This window comes from Electrophorus electricus, unplaced genomic scaffold, assembly GCF_041902795.1.
Source record: "Electrophorus electricus isolate QZ-2024a unplaced genomic scaffold, ASM4190279v1 Scaffold150, whole genome shotgun sequence".
In the NCBI taxonomy this organism is placed as follows: Eukaryota; Metazoa; Chordata; class Actinopteri; order Gymnotiformes; family Gymnotidae; genus Electrophorus; species Electrophorus electricus.
The window spans coordinates 80,558-90,000 of record NW_027658431.1 but is presented as its reverse complement, the minus strand read 5'-3'; the positions used below and the strand labels follow the sequence as shown (position 1 = coordinate 90,000).

General features: G+C 54.7%; 2 non-coding genes across 2 annotated transcripts; both read right to left on the bottom strand.

Annotated features, from left to right (window-relative positions):
- Positions 1-177: 177 nt before the first annotated feature.
- LOC145654740 (5.8S ribosomal RNA) lies at positions 178-331 on the bottom strand. The gene has a single exon (XR_014120940.1). It is a non-coding gene; the product is annotated as a 5.8S ribosomal RNA (ribosomal RNA).
- Positions 332-1,213: 882 nt separating this feature from the next.
- LOC145654731 (18S ribosomal RNA) lies at positions 1,214-3,052 on the bottom strand. Its single transcript, XR_014120931.1, has one exon. It is a non-coding gene; the product is annotated as an 18S ribosomal RNA (ribosomal RNA).
- Between the last annotated feature and the right edge of the window lie 6,391 nt (positions 3,053-9,443).

The following is a 9,443-nucleotide window of genomic DNA, read 5'->3' as shown; positions in this document are numbered from 1 at the left end:
AAGCTTGTGCACGGAGAACGGGCACTCAACCGCAGCGAACCCACCGACCGGATCTCACCGAGACAGCGACCGGGAACCGTCTGCTTTTAGGAAGACGGAGGCCAGGGGGCACCCCCCCACCTACGAACCTCCAACCGCGGTCCCGCCTGAGAAGGCAGGTCCGACAGATAGGAATAGCGACCCTCAGACAGGCGTAGCCCCGGGATGGACCCGGGGCCGCAATGTGCGTTCGAAATGTCGATGATCAATGTGTCCTGCAATTCACATTAGTTCTCGCAGCTGGCTGCGTTCTTCATCGACGCACGAGCCAAGTGATCCACCGCTAAGAGTTGTACTCTTTTATTTCAGGCTCAGTTTAGGTCTTTCACCACGACTACAAAGACAGGTTTAAAAGGTTTCACCAACCGGTCAGGCGCCCCCGTCTGCGAGTGTTGAAACGGGCGCGGGGTTGCGCTTTGCCCACACGCCCCACGTGGCAGACGAGTCAGTCTTTGAACCGCGGCCCTCCGCGCCCGCCCCGTCCGACCCCTCGAAAGGGGTGGAACTCACGTAGCGTGGGCCAAGCCCTAGGTACCTGCCGGGGGTCCCCCTGAGACTCCTTTCTGAGAGAGAGAAGCAGGGGAACCGGCTGCGCCACCCACCACCACCACGCCCCAGGACGCCGGTGGGCGGACGAACACAGGAAGGGCCATGGCCTGCCCCACGAGGAGCAGCGCTCGCAACCCCCCCCGGAAAGTCCGCTCGTCAGCGAGCAAGGGGACGGGGATGAATGACAAGGACAACAAAATAGGAAAACCCCTCGCGGTGGACGGAGGCAGCGGCCGTGCGAGCGAGAGGGAGGGCGCGGGACGGACCCGTACGACCCGCTCGACTCGCAGGCGCTTCTCCTGCCGGCAAGGTGAGGGGAAACCGGCCTTCGCCCGACGAGCGGGGACGCCGAGTTTTTTGAACGACGCGTCTCTCGCGCTGGAACCCAGAGAATACCGGGGCCTGCGGGGGGGGGGTGCTGAAGGACGACGCGGAGGAAGAGGCGGAGGACGAGGAAGGGGTGGGAGGGACTAGGCTCCTCCTTTATGCCTTCTGTCCAGCCTGACCTGCAAGCGACCACGTGTAACAGCAACCCCGAAGACCCTTTCGACCCTGGGCCCCGACGCGGGGGGACGGCGAAGTCGAGGGGGTCGGGAGAGGAGGCACGCCGGACAGCGTTACCCGTTAATGATCCTTTCGCAGGTTCACCTACGAAAACCTTGTTACGACTTTTACTTCCTCTAGATAGTCAAGTTTGATCGACTTCTCGGCGCTCCGCCAAGGCCCGCGAGGAGCCCCGGCGGGGCCGATCCGAGGACCTCACTAAACCATCCGATCGGTAGTAGCGACGGGCGGTGTGTACAAAGGGCAGGGACTTAATCAACGCGAGCTTATGACCCGCGCTTACTGGGAATTCCTCGTTCATGGGGAATAATTGCAATCCCCAGTCCCCATCACGAATGGGGTTCAGCGGATTACCCGCACCTCTCGGTGTAGGGTAGGCACACGCTGATCCAACCATTGTGGCGCGCGTGCAGCCCCGGACATCTAAGGGCATCACAGACCTGTTATTGCTCCATCTCGCGTGGCTGAACGCCACTTGTCCCTCTAAGAAGTTTGACGCCGACCGCGGAGGGCCGCGTAACTATTTAGCATGCCGGAGTCTCGTTCGTTATCGGAATTAACCAGACAAATCGCTCCACCAACTAAGAACGGCCATGCACCACCACCCACAGAATCGAGAAAGAGCTATCAATCTGTCAATCCTTTCCGTGTCCGGGCCGGGTGAGGTTTCCCGTGTTGAGTCAAATTAAGCCGCAGGCTCCACTCCTGGTGGTGCCCTTCCGTCAATTCCTTTAAGTTTCAGCTTTGCAACCATACTCCCCCCGGAACCCACAGACTCGTGGTTTCCCTCACGCTGCCCGGCGGGTCATGGGAATAACGCCGCCGGATCGCGGGTCGGCATAGTTTACGGTCGGAACTACGACGGTATCTGATCGTCTTCGAACCTCCGACTTTCGTTCTTGATTAATGAAAACATTCTTGGCAAATGCTTTCGCTTTCGTCCGTCTTGCGCCGGTCCAAGAATTTCACCTCTAGCGGCGCAATACGAATGCCCCCGGCCGTCCCTCTTAATCATGGCCCTGGTTCAGGAAACCCACAAAATAGAACCGGAGTCCTATTCCATTATTCCTAGCTCAGGTATTCAGGCGAGAAGCGGGCCCGCTTTGAACACTCTAATTTTTTCAAAGTAAACGCTCCGAGCCCCGTCCGGACACCCAGCCAAGGGCATCCGGGGGGCACCGGGAGACAGGGTCTGAGACAGGCGGTGGCACGCCTCGCGGCGGACCGCCAGCCCACTCCCGACATCCAACTACGAGCTTTTTAACTGCAGCAACTTTAATATACGCTATTGGAGCTGGAATTACCGCGGCTGCTGGCACCAGACTTGCCCTCCAATGGGTCCTCACCCATGGGTTTAGGATACGCTCATTCCGATTACAGGGCCTCGAAAGAGACCTGTATCGTTATTTTTCGTCACTACCTCCCCGTGTCGGGAATGGGTAATTTGCGCGCCTGCTGCCTTCCTTGGATGTGGTAGCCGTTTCTCAGGCTCCCTCTCCGGAATCGAACCCTGATTCCCCGTTACCCGTGGTCACCATGGTAGCCGACTATGGTACCATCGAAAGTTGATAGGGCAGACATTCGAATGAGACGTCGCCGCCGCGGAGGGCGCGCGATCGGCCCGAGGTTATCTAGAGTCACCAAAGCGGCCGGGGGGCCCGAGCCCCCCGGATGGGTTTTGGGTCTGATAAATGCACGCATCCCCCGAAGGGTCAGCGCTCGTTTGCATGTATTAGCTCTAGAATTACCACAGTTATCCGAGTAACGTGTGGAGCGATCAAAGGAACCATAACTGATTTAATGAGCCATTCGCAGTTTCACTGTACCGGCCGTGTGCACTTAGACCTGCATGGCTTAATCTTTGAGACAAGCATATGTTACTGGCAGGATCAACCAGGTAGTTTGCACCGTGGTCTGGGATGAACCACGAGTGACATCCGCCTCCCCTTCCGGGGGCTAGGAAGCAGCGGGTTGTAAGTGCGTGCGCCGTCAGGTCCAGACGCCATACAGGGCTACCCAGGACAGCTTCCGCGGCCAGTGTAAACGTGCTCGCGCACCGCCCTCTGGCCTTCGGACGCCGACCTCTCACCTTGATGCAAAGCTGTCCCATCCGGTCATGCCCGCACCGTACCCCGTCCACCTCCTCCGGAGGTGCGGACGGCCGACTCCAGGTGCTTTCGGCGTTCCCTCTCTTCACGCCGTTTTGATTTTCGTGGGCCGCTGGTGGGGGGACAAGGGAAAGACCTCGTCGAATTCCCTCCCCCCTAGCCTCGCTCAACCTACGTTTCGTGATGTAACCAAGAAGAGTGATTCGTGGGCCCAGGTAGGTTTGAAGAGGAGGCCAACAAAGCAGGGCACTCCCTTCCTCCCAAACCACAGACACCAGTATAGGACAACTGAGTAGACAGACTGGCCGTCTGAGTCTCCCCCAGAGAGTTCTGGGATGGGTTACAAATAACCCCCACCCCCCATCAGAGGCTTGACCCGCTAGAACCAGGGAGGATCTGTCAAAACCGCTCTCCACATCAGAAGTTCTGGATCAGCCGGGGCTGGTCGGCAGACGTCCACCTAAGGCCGTGGCCTAACCCCGTGTGGGGGGATAGCGCTCGCACCCGTACACGTGGACACCCGCTCGTCAAATGGCTGGCTCCTCACTTACCGTAGGGGGAATGGTTTGCCTACCCCTGGCGGGTCTGGTACTCCACTCTACCAAACAAGGAAGCAACACACCAATAGACCCCTGCAACACCGGGCAGCTTTGGGCAGTGTCACTACACTCCTCCTTGTTCTTCACGTTCCTTCCGTGGTGATTTTTTTTTTTTTTTCGTGGCCATTGCCGTGCATGGCTTCCCCATCGCTTTGCATGCTCTCCATTGCCTCGTGCTGCTTCACCATTGGTCTCACCTGGAGACCGAAGCCGCTCTCCCAGTAACCCGATGGTACCTGGCCAGAAAACCCCGTGCCCGATTTCATCTAGGACAAGGGCCAAACCACAGACCGTGCCCGTCCAGGGTCAACCCCTGGTCGGACAGGCCTGGTGGGTCGATACCATGGATGTGGCAGGCCGACGAGAATCCACTGGTACATTTACAAACACGCCCACCCTGGTGGCATGGCTGTACGACCCATCGTCGAAGCACGCTGCGGCGGACTGAGCCATTGGATCCAGTTGCCTGGGCGTACACTCAGCCCAACAGACGCACTCGGGTCGGGGAGAGCAAAGCAGACTGTGTGCCTGGATGTGCCCACTTCCATAGGGGAATCGGCATGATGGTTCACTTAACCCGAGGAGGGCTCCCCTCGCGGGATAAGCACCCCCCTCGGGGGATGGGGGGGGGGGGGGGGCATCCAGAGCACACCACTTTCCGGTAGGGGACAGGCGTTTGATCATGTGTCCGAGGGAGAGCTCCCCTTGCCGGCCGAACACCCCTCGCAGAGAACGCCACTGGATGAATTTAGTGCTTGGACCCCATTGATTCTCTTTGCTCTCCCATATACCCGACGGGACCTATTTGCAAAACCCCGTGCCAACCAGCCCCGTGCCAACCAGACCTCCAGGAAGGGGGCTGGCGGCTAACCATGCCCAGCAGGGTGCACCCTGGTCGGACACTTTGGGAGGGTCGAGAGCCTGGAAGTGCCACCCGGGGGAGTAATTCTGATTTCCGTTTTAATGCACTCAGGGACAGCCCGAGGACCTCTGTAGTGCACCTGAGGCGGACTGAGCCGTCGGGTCCAGGGGTCTGGAGTTCGGAACCTCCAGGGTTCACCTGGCTGTTCTCTTAGCCCGGCAGGGTGCACCCTGGTCGGACACTTTGGGAGGGTCGAGAGCCTGGATGTGCCACCCCGACGAGTAATGAGTTTTCCCTTCGTATCTCTTCCGGACCAGGTCCGATTCGCACGAAACTCGCTGGGCATGGCCAGGAGCGCCCCCTGCTGCCCACGCCACCGTCCCCGCGCTTCTACTCCCGAGGGCCGAGGAGACAGCGAAGCGTGGGTCGGGTCGCCTGCTTCCAGGGTCTCCCTGGTACTCTCCAGTCTCCCGAGTCCATCGGGTCCGACCTCGTATTTTTAGCCCAGACGGGGAATGAGAAAGGGGCCCCCGACCGCCCGAGGGCGGGCGCTCGCTTCTCAGCCTAGGAACGTCCGATTCCCACGAAACTTTTACGCCAGACGTTCCTGGCAGCGAGCGCGTTCAAAGGTGACCCGCGCTGCTTCTCTCCTCCCAAGGGCCGAAGAGATATTCGTCTTCAAACCCGACCGGCCCTGTGTTTGCCGCCCCGGCGGTTTTAAAAAATCATAGCGTAAAAACGGTGGGTGCGCTTCGCCTGCCGCTTGGACAGCGTTAAACGGCAGCCCCGGCTCTTTCCAAAGGGCCCTCAACCGACTTTCTGCTCCCAAGGAGCCCAGAGATATGAAACCGAAAAATCAAAACCCCGTGCCAACCAGACCTCCAGGAAGGGGGCTGGCGGCTAACCATGCCCGGCAGGGTGCACCCTGGTCGGACGCTTTGGGAGGGTCGAGAGCCTGGATGTGCCACCCCGACGAGTAATGAGTTTTCCCTTCGTATCTCTTCCGGACCAGGTCCGATTCGCACGAAACTCGCTGGGCATGGCCAGGAGCGCCCCCTGCTGCCCAGGCCTGGCTCTGGGCCTGGGCACACTTCATTCACTTTGTACCTTTAAATCATACTACTACTACTACTACTACCACCAGAATTCCAGGGCCAAGAGGTCACACAGTCATACACAGCAAAGTAGCTCTGGGCCTGGGCACACTTCAAGAAGTTTGTCCCTTTATATAAGCCTAGAAATAGACTTCCAGGCCCAAGAGTTCAAACACATTCATGCCCAGCAAAGTAGCTCTGGGCCTGGGCACACTTCAATCACTTTGTGCCTTTAAATCATACTACTACTACCAGACTTCCAGGCCCAAGAGGTCAAACACAGTCATGCCCAGCAAAGTAGCTCTGGGCCTGGGCACACTTCATTCACTTTGTGCCTTTAAATCATACTACTACTACCACCAGAATTCCAGGGCCAAGAGGTCACACAGTCATACACAGCAAAGTAGCTCTGGGCCTGGGCACACTTCAAGAAGTTTGACCCTTTATATAAGCCTAGAAATAGACTTCCAGAGCCAAGAGGTCAAACACAGTCATGCACAGCAAAGTAGCTCTGGGCCTGGGCACACTTCAAGCACTTTGTGCCTTTAAATCATACTACTACTACTACTACTACTACTACTACTACTACTACTACCAGACTTCCAGGCCCAAGAGTTCAAACACATTCATGCCCAGCAAAGTAGCTCTGGGCCTGGGCACACTTCATTCACTTTGTGCCTTTAAATCATACTACTACTACCACCAGACTTCCAGGGCCAAGAGGTCAACCACAGTCATGCACAGCAAAGTAGCTCTGGGCCTGGGCACACTTCAAGATGTTTGACCCTTTATATAAGCCTAGAAATAGACTTCCAGGCCCAAGAGTTCAAACACATTCATGCCCAGCAAAGTAGCTCTGGGCCTGGGCACACTTCAATCACTTTGTGCCTTTAAATCATACTACTACTACCACCAGACTTCCAGGCCCAAGAGGTCAAACACAGTCATGCCCAGCAAAGTAGCTCTGGGCCTGGGCACACTTCAATCACTTTGTGCCTTTAAATCATACTACTACTACCAGACTTCCAGGCCCAAGAGTTCAAACACATTCATGCCCAGCAAAGTAGCTCTGGGCCTGGGCACACTTCAAGATGTTTGACCCTTTATATAAGCCTAGAAATAGACTTCCAGAGCCAAGAGGTCAAACACAGTCATGCCCAGCAAAGTAGCTCTGGGCCTGGGCACACTTCAATCACTTTGTGCCTTTAAATCATACTACTACTACCAGACTTCCAGGCCCAAGAGTTCAAACACATTCATGCCCAGCAAAGTAGCTCTGGGCCTGGGCACACTTCAAGATGTTTGACCCTGTATATAAGCCTAGAAATAGACTTCCAGAGCCAAGAGGTCAAACACAGTCATGCCCAGCAAAGTAGCTCTGGGCCTGGGCACACTTCATTCACTTTGTGCCTTTAAATCATACTACTACTACCAGACTTCCAGGCCCAAGAGTTCAAACACATTCATGCCCAGCAAAGTAGCTCTGGGCCTGGGCACACTTCAATCACTTTGTGCCTTTAAATCATACTACTACTACCAGACTTCCAGGCCCCAGAGGTCAAACACAGTCATGCCCAGCAAAGTAGCTCTGGGCCTGGGCACACTTCAAGAAGTTTGACCCTTTATATAAGCCTAGAAATAGACTTCCAGAGCCAAGAGGTCAAACACAGTCATGCACAGCAAAGTAGCTCTGGGCCTGGGCACACTTCATTCACTTTGTGCCTTTAAATCATACTACTACTACCACCAGACTTCCAGGCCCAAGAGGTCAAACACATTCATGCCCAGCAAAGTAGCTCTGGGCCTGGGCACACTTCAATCACTTTGTGCCTTTAAATCATACTACTACTACCAGACTTCCAGGCCCAAGAGGTCAAACACAGTCATGCCCAGCAAAGTAGCTCTGGGCCTGGGCACACTTCAATCACTTTGTGCCTTTAAATCATACTACTACTACCAGACTTCCAGGCCCAAGAGTTCAAACACATTCATGCCCAGCAAAGTAGCTCTGGGCCTGGGCACACTTCAAGATGTTTGACCCTGTATATAAGCCTAGAAATAGACTTCCAGAGCCAAGAGGTCAAACACAGTCATGCCCAGCAAAGTAGCTCTGGGCCTGGGCACACTTCATTCACTTTGTGCCTTTAAATCATACTACTACTACCAGACTTCCAGGGCCAAGAGTTCAAACACATTCATGCCCAGCAAAGTAGCTCTGGGCCTGGGCACACTTCAATCACTTTGTGCCTTTAAATCATACTACTACTACCAGACTTCCAGGCCCCAGAGGTCAAACACAGTCATGCCCAGCAAAGTAGCTCTGGGCCTGGGCACACTTCAAGAAGTTTGACCCTTTATATAAGCCTAGAAATAGACTTCCAGAGCCAAGAGGTCAAACACAGTCATGCCCAGCAAAGTAGCTCTGGGCCTGGGCACACTTCATTCACTTTGTACCTTTAAATCATACTACTACTACCAGACTTCCAGGCCCAAGACGTCAAACACAGTCATGCCCAGCAAAGTAGCTCTGGGCCTGGGCACACTTCATTCACTTTGTACCTTTAAATCATACTACTACTACTACTACTACTACTACTACTACTACTACTACTACCAGACTTCCAGGCCCAAGAGTTCAAACACATTCATGCCCAGCAAAGTAGCTCTGGGCCTGGGCTCACTTCAATCACTTTGTGCCTTTAAATCATACTACTACTACCACCAGACTTCCAGGCCCAAGAGGTCAAACACAGTCATGCCCAGCAAAGTAGCTCTGGGCCTGGGCACACTTCAATCACTTTGTGCCTTTAAATCATACTACTACTACCAGACTTCCAGGCCCAAGAGTTCAAACACATTCATGCCCAGCAAAGTAGCTCTGGGCCTGGGCACACTTCAAGATGTTTGACCCTTTATATAAGCCTAGAAATAGACTTCCAGGCCCAAGAGGTCAAACACAGTCATGCCCAGCAAAGTAGCTCTGGGCCTGGGCACACTTCATTCACTTTGTACCTTTAAATCATACTACTACTACTACTACTACTACTACTACTACTACTACTACTACTACCAGACTTCCAGGCCCAAGAGGTCAAACACAGTCATGCCCAGCAAAGTAGCTCTGGGCCTGGGCACACTTCATTCACTTTGTGCCTTTAAATCATACTACTACTACCACCAGAATTCCAGGGCCAAGAGGTCACACAGTCATACACAGCAAAGTAGCTCTGGGCCTGGGCACACTTCAAGAAGTTTGACCCTTTATATAAGCCTAGAAATAGACTTCCAGGCCCAAGAGGTCAAACACAGTCATGCCCAGCAAAGTAGCTCTGGGCCTGGGCACACTTCATTCACTTTGTACCTTTAAATCATACTACTACTACCAGACTTCCAGGCCCAAGACGTCAAACACAGTCATGCCCAGCAAAGTAGCTCTGGGCCTGGGCACACTTCATTCACTTTGTACCTTTAAATCATACTACTACTACTACTACTACTACTACTACCAGACTTCCAGGCCCAAGAGGTCAAACACAGTCATGCCCAGCAAAGTAGCTCTGGGCCTGGGCACACTTCAAGAAGTTTGACCCTTTATATAAGCCTAGAAATAGACTTCCAGAGCCAAGAG